General features: G+C 33.5%; 1 long non-coding RNA gene across 4 annotated transcripts in view; it reads left to right on the forward strand.

The window, feature by feature from the left end:
- Nucleotides 1-10,264: 10,264 nt before the first annotated feature.
- LOC128247567 (uncharacterized) overlaps nt 10,265-19,789 on the forward strand; it is a 48,913-nt gene continuing 39,388 nt past the window's right edge. For 3 of the 4 annotated variants that reach the window (XR_008263889.2, XR_016241314.1, XR_016241315.1), the window contains exon 1: nt 10,265-10,376. This is a non-coding gene — a long non-coding RNA (uncharacterized LOC128247567). Of the gene's footprint in view, nt 10,377-10,650; nt 10,841-19,789 lie in introns of those variants that run through there. The other variant, XR_016241316.1, reaches the window with a different exon arrangement.

The raw sequence follows: 19,789 nt of genomic DNA on the forward strand, positions 1-19,789 counted from the left end.
GTATGTATATATGTATGTATGTATGTGTGTATGTATGTATATATGTATGTATGTATGTAAACATGCATGTATATATGCATGTACGTGAGTATACGCGTGTGCGTATATATATATATATATATATATATATATATATATATATCTTTACTTTTACCTAGAACAATATCGACAATGACTAGATTCATCAAACTACTCGATGGAGGCTAAGAAGGCCGAAACGTCGACATCATTGTGGACATTATCCTTATTAAGTAATAATATCTACTCGAAAATAAGTATTGAATAATCCTTCAACGTAGCCAAAAAAGTTGTTTCTTTTTTATACTGCGATGTAATGTGGTGAGCTAGCAGAATCGTTAAAATGCCTGACAAAAGTCACCACCCTCATTTTGTTTGTCTTGAGTTCAAATTCCACCGACTTTGCCATTCTTCCTTTTGAAGTCGAGAGGTTTATAACTCAACATAAAAGCAAGCATTTATGTATAAATTAGAAACATGAAATTGTATGATGCTGGAAATGAAAATAAAAAACAAAACGAACAAAGACTCTAGACAAGCATTTGAGATACATTGAAATCGGTTAGCATCAAAAGTAAACTTCCTAAACTACGCTTTGTATCGAATATTTTGCTTTCTATAATGTTAAACGGAAATCTCGAAACGCCTGTCAAAAGGCAGAAAGTGAGAAGCGAACATTCTCTAATTTCCCTCATCCGGTTTTATTTCTAAGAAGTTCCGAAGTAATTATGCATTCAAATATGAATTTTCGTTTGGAAAACATTATCTTTACATACTAAAATGTAATAGAAGATAGATTTTCTGATTCCTACCGACAACTTTGCGTTTATTTGACTTTCACCTTACTTATTTTTTCCTAATGACATATCATTTCACTATTTACGTTTACTTTTAAAACTAATACATACATGTATAAATGCATGCATTCCTCTTTCCCTATATGTGTAAATGTATGTATGTATATATATATATATCCTTAGATATAAATAAGTGTATGAACATACATATATATTTAAACTTGTTTATATGTACATATATGTATGTATACTTGAGTGTAAATACACACACATATATGTGTGTGTATATATATATATACGTGTATATATATACATATATATACATACATATATATATACATACACACACACACACACACACACATATATATATATATATATATATATATATATATATGGATAGGTAGATAGATTGATGGATAGATAGACATTCGTACTCTAATGTTTGTGGTTCGATTACAATTATGTACTAACGTTTGAAAATCTAGAACAAAAGAATTCAACCCTATCATTAATCCTCTGATTTCTCTTTGCTAAACAGCAGAATTTACTTTCCACTTTAAAGCGATGTGGTGGTGTGGGGTGGGGGTGGGGGCTTCTGTTTTAATTCTCACCACGTTAATGCTGCATATGTAAATCTTCGACGATTTTGAAAGTCGGCAGTTTACAACGTTTAATCTTAATGCTTCCATATATATTTCTGTTTTGTCTTAATATGGTTTTTTTTTTCGTTAGTTTCTTATTTTTTTCATTCTATTTTGTATTTCCTGCAATAATACTTTTGTTCGTAGGTATTAATTTCTTATCGATAGCAATACACAGTTAGTGTGAGGCTACATCTGAAGAAACTCATGCTTTTATTATTTTTCTCTTACTCTTTAATGTTCCGACATTATATCTACTTTTGTACATTTTACCTTCGTATTGGTATTATTTCTTAGAGAAATTCATTGTTAAAGAAATAATGACGCTAACGTTTCTCTGGGGTCTTACACTTGCAATGTAATATTAATATCATCATTATTTTCATCATTGCTATTATCTAGATATGTGTTTAAGATGGACATTTAAATTCTAGTTGTCGGAAGAAACAAGTTGTGGATATACAAACTGAAAACAAAAAGAAAAATAAAGAAGATAAATAATGAACAATAAAATGGAAAAATAAAAAGAACACAATAAACAGTAACATCAATTTAACAATTGGTGTGAATTCTAGAAAAATAAGTGGATGACTTTGTCTAGGTGAACTTAAGTTTTTGTTTTTGTGAATGTTGTAGTTGTATACCGTTCATGGAAGGAAAAGAAAAATTATAGATGAAAACAAGTTAGACAAACATTACTTGAAAGAACATTCTTGATTATTCCTTTCGCCGTGCGAGTGTATCATGTTTGGTTTTCATAGGAATTCTAAACATGTAACAACAGCCTTAGAATCTTAATTTATGCTAATCAGTGTCAGATGGGCATTTTACAATTTACGATCTGCAAGAGAATAGAACTAAATAAAAATAATAACAAAATGTTAAAGAAAACGTAAAACGATGAGAGAAAAGTAAAGACATAATTAAGGAAGAAAAGAAAGAAGGGGTACAAAGAGAGAAAGGAAATGGGCTTACGAAGTTAAAGTAAAACAAATATAAATAATAATATGAATTAATAAAAGAGACAACATTAAAGGTAAGAAGAACGGCCCATTGGGATTCTGTATAGGAGGCAAAAGCAACCTAATAGTGAATAGCAGAAAGTTGCAAACGCTAGACGACTAGTAATAAGGTTAAAGCTATCATTAATAACATTAATCACAACTGAGACAGCTAAGATTCGGCCTGCTGTGTATTTTGTCTATTATTTACATCTTCGGTGGGCAGAAGCTAAGGTACTTAATGCTAGTGTGCTACTATTAACAAGGGAAAACAAAAGAAAACTGTAAAGTTGATTAAATGATTTTCTCTCTGAATCTCCGAAATGGCGGGCTTAATTTCATTCACGAATACAACCTTGTGTAAGAGAGGTTGTTATCACAGAGTTGAGCACTGAAGAGAATAATTAGGTTCCTGGGTATTAATTCAAGTGATGTTACGTTTACATTTAAACGCCCATACAAACGCACACACATTTATTGTGAAGGAGAAAGGGAAAAAGAGTGAGTGAGAGAAAAAGAGCACAGGCTATAGCTAGACAGATATGTTATAAATATACTTTTGTGTAAATGTATGTATGTACAGTTTGCTGCTTATCTGTATGCAGGTAATTGACGCTGTGCCTTTATATATGTGTATAAGGCCCAATTATATACAGCTATTGAGTAATTTTTATTCGACGTCTGATTATATTGTCTTTAAAAGTATATAAAAAATAGCAAAACACTGCTTGTGTAGCAGAATAAAATGTTTGTTTATTTATATATATATATATTTAAGTGTGTGCGTGAAACACTACGCCATTTATGTTTCTATAAATCTGTATGTGTGAGTGTCTAGTTGTGTATGTGGCACTGGATTTTTACTGTGCACGTAAACTATCGTATACATATATACATAATGTGTGCTTTGCAATTTAATACAATATATTGCGGTATGTCTGAGTAGTCAAAATTGTGGATACGGACATTTTATATTCATGTCGATGTGAATTTGTGTGTATGTGTGCGTGCACGTGTGTGTGCACGTGTGTGTGAGTTTATGTTTGTGTGATGTGTGTCGGTGTCTACAAATGTCCCATTTTCTTGTGTAATGCCATATATATTTTATGTGGTTGGCGCTGACACGATTTCGAGCAAAATCAATTTCTCATTGGAGATGTTTTGAAAGTATTTCTGCCATATGCCCTTAGATGACTACCTTGTAATTATTTTGTGTTACATATTCATGACAAATGGAGCATCCAGTCTGTCAAGCAACATTGGAACAGCTGTCCCAACCGACCGCCTTTTTCGAAAATAGACTTCCAGTCTCGCCCTAGAAGATCATACTATGGGATATAAGAGGCTTTGCTGGAGCTCAGCATGCAATCAATTTATGTCGGTCTTTGTATATATGATATTTTATGGAGGAGAGATACGGATTTTTAATCTGTAATGTAATCAAAAACTATGCAGTCTAGATTATCCATGGGACCTCTATCATGCAAAACATCAACGATTTACAGTTTCCGGACAATATATTTCATTGGTGGATATTTCGAATTTTCTGAAATTAAAGAATATATATTTCCTAATTATATCCGTTATTAGCTTTTTTTTCCTTCGAGAAATAATCGTAATCAGCTTGGAATCCTGAAATCATCAAAATGCGTAGCATATCCAAGCTATCTCATATGGAACATGATGACGTGAACTTCCCTATTGGAACAGGTTGTGTTTTCTAGCACGTATGTTTAAAGTGTAAAAGTTTTCTAACCGGAGTTAATTATAAGCCTCATACACTTCATGCGAAATGTTTTGATTATTTTGATGTGTTGTGACTATGGGGTCCATGACTCAAAAGCGAATAGCAGAGATGTAAGGATTCAGGTATTATGAACGTTAGACAGCATCAAATCCCTCTCTTATCGAATTCGTTTCTCCAGTGATAGTGATATTCTGAAATCAACCTGAATACTGAGAGGGCTTCAAAAGAAGATTGATCCCGTGAAGAATTATACATTCGTTTTCATATTCGCAGTTTTGTGAGCAGATATAAATATCACCTTAATTTTCTTCAGTATGAGCCATGTCATATGTTCACAATTACTGTGGGCCCGATGTAATCCACTACATCACACCATGCTTGATAAATTCAGCTCATGCAGGTTTTTTTGAGAGGATATATTTAATGGAAATTTTCTCTTCCTCTATATTAGGATTAATACTCATCTCTTTCATAACATGTTACTGCAAGAGAATTTCTTTAATGTTATCCTCTATGGTTAAGAAGAGTTGCAAAAAATATCTGTGAAATGCTCAAATCATTCGTTCAGAATACCCTCTTTGTCACTAAAGTGGATCTATCTGCGGAACAGATAAGAGCAGTATTTCATTAGTGTGGAGCAACTATCTGCTTTAAAAAAACGTACCTTGTTTGCAAGTAGTTAAAGAAAAGTTGAATAACGGTTGACAATCTCAACTACTTAGTGTTGTTCGTTGTTTTCAATCCTTTTAGAATATACATTTATGTCCTTTCAATAATTAATGTGTCCGATGTTCCTTTCATTTTTCTCAAGGAATTGAAGAATGTACATTAGTACTCATATCGCTAATTCTGAAACCACTTCTAAATATAATGCATCATTAAAGCGGTGAGCTTGCAGAGTCGATAGTGCGTCCGGAAAAATGTTCAGCGGCATTTCGTCTGTCTTTAAGTTGTGAGCTCAAATTCCGCTGTGGTCGACTTTGCCTTTCATCCTTTTTGGTTCGATAAAATAAGTATCAGTTCAGCAGTGGGGTCAACGTAATCGACTTATCCACTCTCCAAAATTGCTGATCTTGTGACAAAATTTGAAACCAGAATAATGCATGATTTCAAAGAAACAAATATTATTTTCAGCGTATTTTATTTTTCTATATATTTATATTTACTGTGCTTGAATAGTTATGAAAAAAATCTTTTCATAATTCGATTTACTTATGAAATATTTTCATGCAATTACAGAAAACTAACTGTAACATTCGCTGTAGCAAATGAGACGAAACTATGATCAGACTTACTTAACTTTTGAAGTACGCTATACTATCAAAGGTCTTCTTTCATATTTCAAGGATATAGAGTAGCATATTTGGTTGCAATTTCCAGACGTCGAGTGACAATGCCCAAAATCATTTTTTGGCTCAGGTTCGCTTGTCTAGCAAATTAGCTTTATGTTATTTAGTTTTATATCTTCAGAAATATACAAATATTAAAACAGGGGTCTAAATACAATCTTCACTTTTTATTCAGGGGTTATTTTCCAGAAATGAAATCCTACTGGATCAAAGAAATAAATAATTGTATTCCACGACACTGAGGGTAAACAACTGCATGGTTTAAGTAATTATATTTTAAAATTTCTTTTGGTTTCTCTTCTGGAAAATAATATAAGAAATATTCCTGAAAACACATTTAATGTAAAGTTAATGACCAGGAGCTGAAATATTTTATCGTGGTTTTGCTATCTTCATATACTTCAACAATTATTGACTACGATTATTATCGATTGGAATGTTATGAGTACTTTGTTGTAATCCATGTACATCTATTATAATCTTATTAAAGTCAATTTTTCCAGTAACACAACCGTATATCATGTAATTAATTGATATCATAGTTGTTAACACTGGATAATAGTCATAGCCATCACTTAGATCAGTAGTTGAAGAAATATCTTTTCCGCTATTTACGCAATATTAATTTTAGCAGCCGTGGTTTGGAAGAGGTCCAAGTATCATTCTAAGATCATTTCTGGCGATATAACTTTGACCACTAGATAATATCGGCAGTAAAGTAAAATAGAAGGCCAGATTTCAAGGCTTTGGTGGAAACAGGTTATCAGTAGTTCATCTCAAAGATAGAAACAGGGGGTAAAATGAATCGAAATGTCGTCTAATTATCATTGCATCAATTAAAATTAAGTCTCGCGATTTGAATTTAATCCGAATTGATCAAATATTTTGTATTTTATCTAATATCAAGGTTTCTGTCGTAGGTATATACTCAAAGAGATTCAGTCACATACACAACTACACACTCGATATTGAAACGCAAGCATATACAAGCAAACAATCAGACGCACAAAGACACAGACACGCACACACACACACTCGCACACACGCTTATACACGCCACGCACACATATATACATGTATGTATATGTATATATATATATATGTATATATATATATATATATATATATATATATATATATATATATATATATATATATATATATATATATATATATATATATATATATATATATATATATATATATATATATATATATGTGTGTGTGTGTGTGTGTGTGTGTGTGTGTGTATTATTTTACTCTTTTATTTATTTCAGTCATTTTACTGTAGCCAGGCTGGAGAATCGCCTTTAGTCAAACAAATCGACCCCAGGACTTGTTCTTTGTAAACCTAGTACTTATTCTATCGGTCCGTTCTGCCGAATCGCTACGTTACGGGTATGTAAACGCACCAACATCGGTTGTTAAGCGACGGTGGTGGTCACAAAGTCAGACACATAAAAATATACACAAATAAATATATATATATATATATATATATATATATATATATATATATATATATATATATATATATAACTCAAATGAAACTTACAGAAAGCTGAAAAGGAGGGTGCAAACTGCTCTAAGGAAAATAAAACAGGAATGGTGGAATGATAGGGCAAAAGGGGCACAAGAAGCAGCTGATAGAAATGATGCCAGTTGTTTGTATTCTTATGTTAGGGAGGTATATGGTCCAAAATCTTCTTCAGTAGCTCCAGTGAGAACAGAAGATGGATGTTTTCTTCTGACTGACACCGCTTCTATTCATAAGCGTTGGGTAGAACATTTCTCTGCACTTTTGAATAGACCATCATCCGTTAATATGAGGACGATAGAAAAAATTGAACAACTTCCAGTTATAGAAGAGATGGCATCTGAACCAACTCTAAATGACATTTATTTAGCTATGAATAAGCTGAATAACAACAAGTCTCCAGGATCTGATGGAATTTGTGCAGAAGTCTTGAAATATGGGGGTGACAAAATGATGGAACTCTTAAATATTTTAATTTGTCACTGTTGGAGAAGTGAGAAAGTGCCTCAAGACTGGATTGATGCCATTCTTGTCTCCTTATATAAATCGGGGCCAAAGGATCTGTGTGGTAATTTTCGTGGGATTTCCCTTTTGTCTGTGGTTGGAAAGGTGCTCGCCCGCATTTTGTTAGAACGTTTAAATACCTTTATAGTTCCAAGTATGGTGTCTGAGTCTCAGTGTGGTTTTCGTTCCTCCAGGGGCACAGCTGATTGTATCTTTACTGTCAGACAATTACAGGAGAAGTGCATTGAACAGAATCTTGCTCTGTACCATTGCTTTGTTGATTTGAGCAAAGCATTCGATACTGTTAATCGAAGTGCTCTGTGGCTAATTCTGGGGAAAATTGGTTGCCCAGAAAAGTTTATAAACATGGTCAAGGCTTTGCATCAGGATATGAGAGCTAGGGTTAATTTTGGTGGTAGGCTTTCTGAATCTTTTGTTGTGGAAAATGGAGTAAAGCAGGGAGACCTTGATGCACCCACCCTCTTTGCAATATACTTTGCCGTTGTGGTGTCACATTCCTTTCAAAACTCTGAGGAGGGTATCTACATAAAATATCGAACAACGGGGAATGTTTTTAATTTGACCCGACTGAAGTTTAAAACGAAGGTTTTTACTTCATTTATTAGGGAAATTTTGTATGCTGACGATTGCGATCTGGTTAGTCATTCTGAATCGGGTCTGCAATCCCTTGTATCTGCATTTGATGCAGCTTGTGATGATTTTGGCCTGACCATCAATCTGAAAAAAACAGTTGTGATGTATCAACCTGCGTATGGTGCTGTTTGTAACCTCCCTAAAATTTTTGTTAAGGGAAAGTTACTTGAGGTTGTAAATTCATTTGTCTACCTGGGAAGCTCTGTTCAAGATGATGGAAAACTTGATACGGAAATACACCTGCGAATTCAAAGGGCAGCAAAAGCATTTGGTGGCTTGGAGTCACGCGTCTGGCGCCAGCGACATATAAATAACAATACAAAGCTGGCTCTTTACAAATCATTTGTCTTAACATCCCTATTGTATTCCTGTGAAACTTGGACCTGTTATGAAAGGCATTTTAAAGTGTTAGAAAAATTCCACCAAAAATGCCTTCGTCATATTTTAAGAATTAAATGGAATTCTTTTACTCCAAACACAGATATCCTTGCATTTGCAGGCATCCCCTCAATTAAAGCCATGATTTTGAGGAACCAATTGAGATGGTGTGGCCATATTGTTCGAATGGCAGATGAACGCATGCCGAAACAGCTGTTTTATGGTGAGCTGGCAGAGGGGAAACGTTATCGGCATAAACCTAAAAAAAGGTTTAAGGATGGCATAAGGACTGCTATGAAGTCAATTGGAATGGCTCCAAAAGATATAGAAGTCCTCGCTTCAGATCGAGTTGGATGGCGAACAAGGGTGTGGAGTGGAGTGAAAGCATTTGAAGAGGCCAGGATGATGCAAGCAGGGCTCAAGAGACATTTAAGGAAAAAGGTGAAGACTGAGAAGGTGAATGACAAGGACCTTTTTGTGTGCACAGTCTGTGACAGACCATGTCTGTCCTTGGCTGGCCTCAAATCTCACCTGCGAACCCATGGAAAACAAACCTCACCCAGCTATTCTGATTATATGTCTGTGCACACGTTTGAATGTGGTGTGTGCCAGAGGGTTTGCAAATCCAATGGGGGTCTTAAAAGACATGTTAGGATCCACAATGAGCAGAACTTACTTGCAGGTATTGGTAGTGCAAATCAGAGGTGCAATCTGCGTGGGTGTTTTTTCAAAACACTGTCTGGTTTAAAAAGCCACATCAGACGCCATGAAAGGGCTAAGGTGTAGGTGCAGGAGGTGGTCAAACTCTGTTTAAGGAGTAGACAACCACCATATATATATATATATATATATATATATATACAGAGAGAGAGAGAGAGAGAGAGAGAGAGAGAGAGAGAAATGCAGTAAAGTGCGACAGTCAGCCGTGATATATTGTTGGGGTCAAATCCATGATTGCATAATACTATACTACTGTTAAGTAACTGTTACAGCAGTTTGATGAAACGCGAGTATGCCATATAAATCTTTGAATATCATACCAGTTTTCTGCCTATTATTTTTCCACGCACGCACACACACACACAAACACACACACACACACACACACACACACACACACGCACACACACGCACACACACTCTCACACACACGCACATGAAATTCGTCTCTCTCTCTTTGTATAGATATATATATATGTATGTATATATATATATATATATATATATATATATATATATATATATATATATATATATATATATATATATATATATATATATATATATATATATATATAATTACAAATTAAAAGGGTAAAGATTTATCAATTTATTAATTTATTAATAAATCAACAATTAATAATTTTTACCAAGTCCTTCGGTATGTAAGCACCATTATCGGTGGAGAACTTATTTAAAAGTTCCCATACATGTATAAACATAATTAAGGGATCAGCAAGCATTTGCTTCACCATATACCGAAGTTCAGAAATAGCAGCTAAAAAAGCTGAGACTCCTGTTGGAGTCTCAGATATATATATATATATATATATATATATATATATATATATATATAGAGAGAGAGAGAGAGAGAGAGAGAGAGAGAAAGAGAAAAGCGAGTTGTCTCTTCGGAAATCTCATTTAGACAGGAAGTGTTTCTGTTTTCTGTTTGACTGAGAGAAAACCATGTGCTTATTAAGCGGTCTATCTCATTATCAGACCACTTTCGTTTGTTTTATGTCTGCTGGTTAGTCTGCATGTTCTTTTTCTCTTAGTTTGGTTTTGTATCAAATATATGTATATATTCTTTTTCATGTGTGTTAGACTTTGATTATCTGAAGATATATTAAATAAGTGTATATATCGATATATTCTCTCTTGTGAGTGTGAGTTTTTGATTATTTGTTTGTTTATAAACAAGTGGTTATTTGGGTATATAATAATTTGTAGTTAACTAAAAGAAAAGAAAAACGTACTTACGGGCTTGTAGTTAAACACGTAGTTACAAATACATATATAAACAGTCAGTTTGGCTTTGCAGCTGTGTAGCTTGCTACTGACTGGCAGAGGGAAGCAAAACACGTATGTACACTTCAAGTTTTACAAAGAAGAGCGCTTGCTTTTTCACGTCATTGGAGCAATGTCCCTCTGTATCGCAAATTTGACACCACTTCACTTAGATGTTCAACTTTTGGTGATATATTTTGAATAGTGAGTTTCAATATTGTCCATTCAATGTTTGTTTTAATTTTTAATATTGTATTTAATACTTTGACAGATTCAGATCCTTTATTTGCATATTCACCAGTATTAATTTTCCTTCGTTTTATTGGATATTTTGCACAAAATTTTTCATATACTTTTCATTATTCCATGATTTCATATTCTCCTATAAATGTCTGATTCTATTTGTTTCTTACAGTTATAGATTTAAGAATAGGTGCTTTTTAACTTTTCATTATTTCCTTTGAAAATCGGAGTTCTGTTGCATTAATTCTCGCCTATTTAATTATGAATTCTTGATTTCAGACACATGATTTCTTTTGCAATATCAGTTGCATTTTCAGATAATCACCGTGATTGTTTTTGTCATTTCAATTCTTGGAATATTCCTTTTCTACATTTTATTTTATGAAATATTTTACTTGATTTTAAAGACCTTCAGAATACTTAGTACAAATTATATTTCCAACGTTCGACGAACTGTTATCAATAAAAGTTTGCAGAAATACTTTCAGATAGTTTTTATTGATAACTTATTTTCTTCATAGATTTAAACTTAAATTCCCATTACTCATATCTATAATCAACATCTGGTGAAGTTTTGCTTGAATGAATCATACGTTTCTTGCTTTTTTCATTATTATTATCACATAATCGATTTCATTATAGTATTGCGTATTTGCAGAAGCGAAGAGTATAATCGTCTTTTGCGCAACTAAAAAAGTATTCATTATACATAGATCTTTCTCTTAGCAGAAATTGATCAATCTCTGTCCTATTTAAGTTCTGTTCCTAAAAGTTAAATTCTCAATTATGGGACAAGTTGAATCATTTCCCACCCCTGTAATCAATTCACACTTTATTAATTGATCTATGCCTTTGGTATTGCTTCAATAAATTTTGGAAAATCCTCTCAGAATCCTTTGATCGGTTTCTGTTCGTGCATACTTTTGTAGCAGGCTGATATTAATTTGCAGTTCACACTAACTTATAAGAATTTGTCACAAACCGCATTATATCCATTTGAATGCCTATGATAAACATACACTATTCACCATTTTTAGATTGATACAGAGTGCGATCATATAAGACGAAATAACCAATTCCATTGCATCACAGTGTTTAAATTTTTTGTATATTTTCAGACTTACAGACAATACACCCCCTCTCTCTCTCTCTCTCTCTCACTCTATACACACACGCATAATTAATTCATACACACACGCACACACACACACACACTCGCACACACGCGCGCACGCACACACACACACATACACACACACACACACACACACACACACACACATATATATATATACAATTCTACATTTAAGAAATGAGGAATTATGTACATTATTTACATTTGACGGATATTTGTCCTCATCTTGTTTGTTGTTAACACAACGTTTCGGCTGATATACCATCCAGCCGTCATCAGGTGTTTGGGGAAAATTTCGAACCTGGGTTCTCATTCCTAAGGTATTTTTCGATGTTATTATTATTATCATTAGTATTATTATTATTAATAATAATAATAATAATAATAATAATAATAATAATAATAATAATAATAATAATAATAATAATAATAATAATAATAATAATAATAATAAGAAGAAGAAGAAGAAGAAGAAGAAGAAGAAGAAGAAGAAAAATAACATAGAAACGTTGTGCTAACAACAAACAAGATGAGGGCAAATATCCGTCAAATGTAAATTATATATATTTTTTAACGGCAGTGTATCAGCATGGGCGCAGTTCAGAGCTGAAACCATACACACACACACACACACACACACACACACACACACACACACACATATATATATATATATATATATATATATATATATATATATATATATATATATATATATTAGTTTTTAGAAGGAAAGATTTGATAGATGGCCTGTGACGGTGAGGAAACCAGGTTTTTGAAGTTACTGGAAGTCTTTTCCTTGTATACATTAATATGTCCTTTGTTGAAAACCATTGAGTAGTTCGTCAGTTTACTGTTAGATTTTTTTGATATATAACTTCAATTAAAAATAACACAATTAATTACTATTAATAAACGTGTAATGCATGATAGAATACACATGCTAAAAAGATTTTCAATTGAATAAAATTTATATAATCTCAATTTCGGCAAATATATATACAACAGTGCTGTATATACGTGCGTCGAGGAAAACTAGACTATACCGGTTCCCAAGTTGTCGCAAATTTGCAAACTGTCGTTGTTTCAAATCTGCTTCTAAAGTATATATATTACGGAGATGTACTTGCATAACAAATGACCTGATCTGAGATCGTGTGCTGAAACAAAAACAATTACAGCGTGCAAGGTGTCTACAAGCCATTTAAAAACACAGAGAAACAGTTAGATTCACTTCAACATTTAAATTTAATTTGCCAAAATATTTTCGTCGCTTTGACAAAACTCAGCTGCAGCACAGAATTTTGTCAGTGATCAGGTCGCTGTCTCAAAGCGACGAAAATACTTTGGCTAATTAAATTTAAATGTTGAAGTGAATCTAACGGTTTTTGAGTAATTTTAAATGGCTTATAAACACCTTCCACGCTGCAATTGTTTACACACACACGCACACACACACACACACACACACACACATATATATATATATATATATATCTTCGGTACGCAATCTGTCTAGCTCTAAATGTATTCTGAGAGGGAATCGCCCACTTTAACCAATTCTATCACTACCACACCAGTATAAAGTCCATATACCTGAATAGATAAATATGTACACTAAAGAATACTGCTAGTTGTCTTAGTTTGCAGAAAGAGTTTTGAAATCATTGTAACTTCACAGATTCTCAGCTGATATTAATTATATAGTTGAATATTTTAGTGACATTAGTCTGTTTTAAAACCATGCTTCTATCATGTATCTAGAAACTTCTTAAATAAGATATATTTTCCACAAATATACGTTTATAACAGTGGCCTCGTTGATACAAATATTGATGTAAGAATGAATGGCGTTAGGCAGACGAGATTGCTTACGCATTTATCCAGTTCCGACAGTAACAATTTGACAGTAAATTATAACTGGCCATCACAATTGTTGCGCCTACAACGACTTTCGCCAATAATATTCATGCATCTATGATGCTTAGGAATATTTTCTGCAGGCCCGATTCAGTATCATATCATTATCCTAGAAATGTGTGTTACTTTCGTTCTATCACCATAGAAACTATGGTGAATAATTCTTTGTAAACACATTGAGGGATAGATATTAAGCATTCTCGATTTGTTTGGAAAGGTTATAGAATCGAAACTCTTCTAACATTTCCGAAACTTTGAAAACAAAAACTTCCAACACGCTACATTGTCTGGAGAAAATTATTTCTAAAGGTCGAAGCAATAAAGAAATAGCTGAAAGCAGATAAAAAGTTAACTAATTTATCGACCGCCGATTTCATTCTAAATTTATTTTCTATAAGATAATTTCCTACTAAAATGTTTCCAAACTAAATTGTAAGAAGAATAAGATCATTTTTTTTTGCTTGCAGATTTACTACAATGTGGAATTGTAATATTTATGAAAGGATCTAATCGAACCAAGTATTTAAATGCATAAATGCTGATAAGACATGAAGTGTGGCTTCAGAAATTGTAGTACACATAAACACTAATTGTAATCTATAATGGAACACACATTGACTATATAATTCCTAATTTCATATTTATAATTGAGTATCTACTGCATGTACGAATACTAAATTTACTAGACGTATGTATACGCAGAATAGTTAACACACATTATGTTATTAAACTGTTAGAGAAACCTCTTATATTTATAGCCTGAATACATCTAAAGTCCTAAACAGAATCTATGAAATATTACATTCATTAGTAAACAGGTTTTTACTTGAAATATATTCCATTCTTTAAAAAGGCTTCAATATCTAAAGCAATTGGAACGCTTTCCGCTCTGAAATGTTTCAGAACTATGGTCTCTGAAAGGCATACAAATGAACGAACAACGGAATTATGTGTCTGTTTAGATATACGTCAGTGTCCCTTTTGTGGCTAACCCGTAGTTTTCTTAAGAATAGAGTGTCGAGTACATGTTACCAAACATTACACCTTTTAAAAAAGAGTTTGATGTGAATTTGGGGAGACTTGCTTATAATTCTAGCAGATCGAATGACAACGTAAACTGTACGTCGTAGGAGCTCATTGCTCAGATTCTCTTTCACAACTTAAGAAAGGAAATGTAATGTGTGATTATTCACAATATGTGAGAAATGTTCCTTATATTTATTATATTTCTAATAGTTTACTGGTTGTAAATCATGAAATGGTTTCGGTGGTCATAAATTATTCCCATACGAAATGAAATTTTCCATGAAACATTTTCATTAATGAACGTTTTTTCCTAGTTAAATCTGTTACGAAAGCTGACATTGATTCAGGTCAAATCGATGCAATCACACACACACACACACAAACACACACACACACACACACACACACACACACACACACAAACACACACACACATATACACACACATATACACATACACACACGTACAAACAAACACGCACGCGTGCGCGCACACACGCTGTCTCATCTAAACCTAAACGAAAGAAGCAATGAAATAATGTGTCAATTTAGATTTTATTTTGTTCCGGAAGGCTTGATATTTCAACATTTAGTCAGGTGTGTTCCTGCCAATACCTTCGAGCGTTAGCGTTCGACTTTTGACGCATCAGATGTAATTGATCACGAACTCATGACATTGTGATACATAAAGTAGAAAATATATCTGATATGATTCCACATTTCGTAATCACCTACCACTAGTACACATCAGAATTATTTATTTAGTACTTACACTAACAAGTAATGTTAGATCCACACTCATACATACACATGCTGAGATATCAACCCATAAATCCCTCCCCTTTTGACCAAAACGATTCTGTTGTCAGAAATCAAACAAACAAATTAACAAAGAGCTAATTTTGTTTTTGCTAATACAATCAATGAGAGGAGAATTAAAATATTTCAGCGATTCTCTCTCATCCTTATGCTTCACTTTGCCTAATGAAAATTTATGGCTATATCAAAGAAATGTAATTACACTGCACTCTTAAACTCCACACTGGTGTTGGTAATTTATTAATATTATTATTCAAAACAGTTCAAAAATTGATTTTAACGCCCTAAATATTAGAAAAAATCACAAATAGCTTTATTGAAAGGAACTGACAAAAATCATTTATAATAAAAACAAAACCCCAAAATTGTTTATTGCGGTGATATTTGCATAATTAGTTCATTTGTCTCAAGGAACAGCTGAAGCTCACAGAAAACAGAAATTAGATTATCAAAAAATCAAAGCCATAGTAGTTACTAAATTTGGATGAATCTCACTCACTCAATAACTTTTAGTCCCTGTACGCAAACACTCACTCACTTGCTCATACACACATGTGTACATATAGACACACACATGTGTATGTTACTTTGCGTGTATATTTGCGCGTCTGTGGCTAAAGACACAAAATTACTCAATACAATACGATCGACTCGTCTAAGCAAATTATAACTCCCTAAAAGAGCTCAACTACTAATTATAAACAATTATATGTTACTAATGGCTTCGTTATACGTCTAAAGAGAAGGAATAATATTGAAAGGGAAAATTCACGATGGACTATATTAGAAACTGCGTAGTACTGTCTCACAGTCCCTATTGCCACTAACAATTATTCCTGTGGCCATTAATTATATTAGATGGGATCGAAAGAGCAGTATTCCACGTGACTAGTGAATTTATTGCACTGAGTCACGCGGGTGTGAATATAAACGGCGAACATGGTATAAAGAACCGCCACGCGTTGATCTACATTCAACCAGGATAGTGTCACCATTCCAAGTTGTGGATATTTCAAAAAGCATTCCACATGATTTTTTGTTTTTTATTCTACAAAAACCGGCTGGAAACTTCCACAAATCTCAACTGCTTGAAATACGTCATGAAACTTATTACTGTAAATGCTTATAAATTACTTGAATTACAATATTAATTAAAAGCGCAGAAATAAACGAATAAAGCAAATCTGTGATAAACTATATAAATATGATAAGAGTATTATTATTTCAATCGCTTTCGCGTGAAACACTTGTTTCTCTGAGTATTCAATTCCTAAAGCATGATCGAAAAAGCAAGTGACATACAAACATGCACATACGTAGGTACGTACATAAATACATACATACCACATACATACACACACGCACATGCATACACATATATACACATACATACATATACACACGCACCCACGCACGTACACACACACGTACACACACACGCATACTCACACGCACTCTCTCTCACACACGCAGGCACACACACATACACACACACACATGTATAATGGAGACGGGAAATTTGAGGACGCGTTTGGCAGTTTTAATATTCTCTGTGAATTTAGCTAGTTACTGTCACCACTCATCCGAAGATATAGCGTGTGCTGCTTTTCCACTATAAAATTCGATTTTTGACAGGTATTTCGATTATAATACAAATCATATTCTTTTCTTCTCTAGACACAATGCCCGAAACTTTGGTGGTTGGGGACAGTCGATTACATCGACCCCAGTACGCAATTGGTACTTAATTTATCGACCCCGAAAGGATGAAAGGCAAAGTCAACCTCAGTGGAATTTTGAATTCAGAACGTAAAGACAGATGAAATATCGCTAAACGTTTCGCCGGCGTGCTAACGTTTCTTATTTCGGTATTGCCCACAAAGGGCTAAACATAGAAGAGGCAAACAAAGACAGACAAAGAGATTAAGTCGATTACATCGACCCCAGTGCGTAACTGGTACTTAATTTATCGACCCCAAAAGGATGAAAGGCAAAGTCGACCTCGGGGAATTTGACGTAATGGCAGACAAAATACCGCTAAGCATTTCGCCCGGCGTGCTAACGTTTCTGCCAGATCGCGGCCTTATTCACACAAATTATATTGCATTAGTTATTTCCTGTTTCGTGCATGTATAACTCTCGTAATATGGCTTCAATCTGGAAAGTCTCAGTTAAAGAAAGACAATGAAACGCTAACAGAACGCAAATAGAAAACTGTGTTATTTTTAAGGGACCGTAATTCCTAAGACACAAGCGATGTGATGAAATAATACTGTCGAAATACCAGCATTCTTCAACACAGATAGGAGTAACCGACAAATTTGCCTCAAATAAAATACTACAATTTAGAATAGAATATGAACCTTAAATAAAGTAGTAAAGATTCAATCGAAAAAATTCAATAGAAAATGGCCAGGCATAGATTATCATTAGATATATATCCGCTGTAAAAATGCAGTTTTTGGATAAGAATATCATTAGAAATTATTGTCAAATTATTAATTCAAATACAATGAGATATATGTCTTATTTAAAAGAATATATATTTAAAACACTGTAAGGTGGTGAACGACATTTTCCTCACAGAAAAACCACGAACGCTTTAAGATTTTGACTCGCTTAGACATTTCAGATAAATACATTTGTCACAAGCTTCGCCTAAAACTATTATTCAGATTACTTCGCTGCAAACTGATTTTATTAAGTATTACATGTAGCCTGTAAAAACAGTTGTAAATTTGCAATAAAAATCACTGGGTTCATACAGTTTCTGGGGATAAATTTGGTGATTAATCAACATTAATCTAGCAGAAACTAAATACATATTTTTAAAACTGTGTGCATAGTTCCAATTAACTTTCCCATAAGATTATTTTACGTATCCATTTTCAACTTCGATGACTGCTTCAATGCGAGACCAGAGTCATTGATATGCTGCACCTTATGGTTCTTAATAATTTCAGATATCACGTTGACAATGGCTGCCTTGGTATTGTGCTGTTGTCCATTAGTCCCCTTTTCAACACAGCTCCAAAAGTAGTGGTCCATGTTCTTTAAATTTGAGTGGGGATTGGAGGTCATAAGTTCGGTATTACTCGATCTTATATGTTGCTTGAAAGCTGTCATTGTTTGAAGTAGGTGCTGCATATAACCTCCCACTGCAAACTTCATTCATCCAGGACTTAAACAACTTATCCAGCAGCACTAATTTTCAAACCATTTTACTCCCAACAAACCATCACAGTTGTTATAAACTCTGTGCGCATCACTCCGGGGCCATCGCAAAGATCTGCACATAACACTTTTATATCTCCTATTAGACTTTTGTTCTTTAATGATGTTTTATCATTAGAAAAGTAAAAGCAAAATGGCCCGTGCCTGAGTTTTTTAAAACTTTGTTAAGTAAAGGCTTGGCACGGATCATACGGTGTTTCTCTGTGCCTTTGTAGATATGCATTTGTTTGTCATCAGTAAATACGACTTCGATCGAATATTCTCGTGAACCATAGTTCTCTAAGTTCCATCTGACACTTAATTTCATGCATTGATTTTCCAGGATCATCATCGATAATGTTCTGAACCTGTTGGAGGAATTGTCGTGTCCTTGTAGTGTCTGAACATTTACAAAGATTTTCCTTTTGATACATCTAAAACAACTTCGCATGAGTTTTCCAATTCTATTCAAATTTTGTATACAAAAGACTATGTAGCGTTTAGAAAATTGGCACTTTCTGAATCACTTCCGCACAAATGATATCAATAATAGAATGTCTTTTCATTTCTGTTTTTAACATTTATCTGGAAATGTTATCAATCGGGAAAATAGTTAGATACTGATTTTTCTAGTTCTGTTCCGTGGTTGAAACAATGAAACTGTAAAAATGTTGGAAGAACTGGCGCTAGAATATCGTATAATATTTCTGTTATTCGTATTAGACGTGCATTGAGCATACATTATGATGAAAAATTACGAGTACTCAGAAGTCTGGAATGTAGAATAGTACGATGCT

This window comes from Octopus bimaculoides, chromosome 4 (genome assembly GCF_046866305.1).
Source record: "Octopus bimaculoides isolate indiv1 chromosome 4, ASM4686630v1, whole genome shotgun sequence".
Lineage (NCBI taxonomy): Eukaryota > Metazoa > Mollusca > Cephalopoda > Octopoda > Octopodidae > Octopus > Octopus bimaculoides.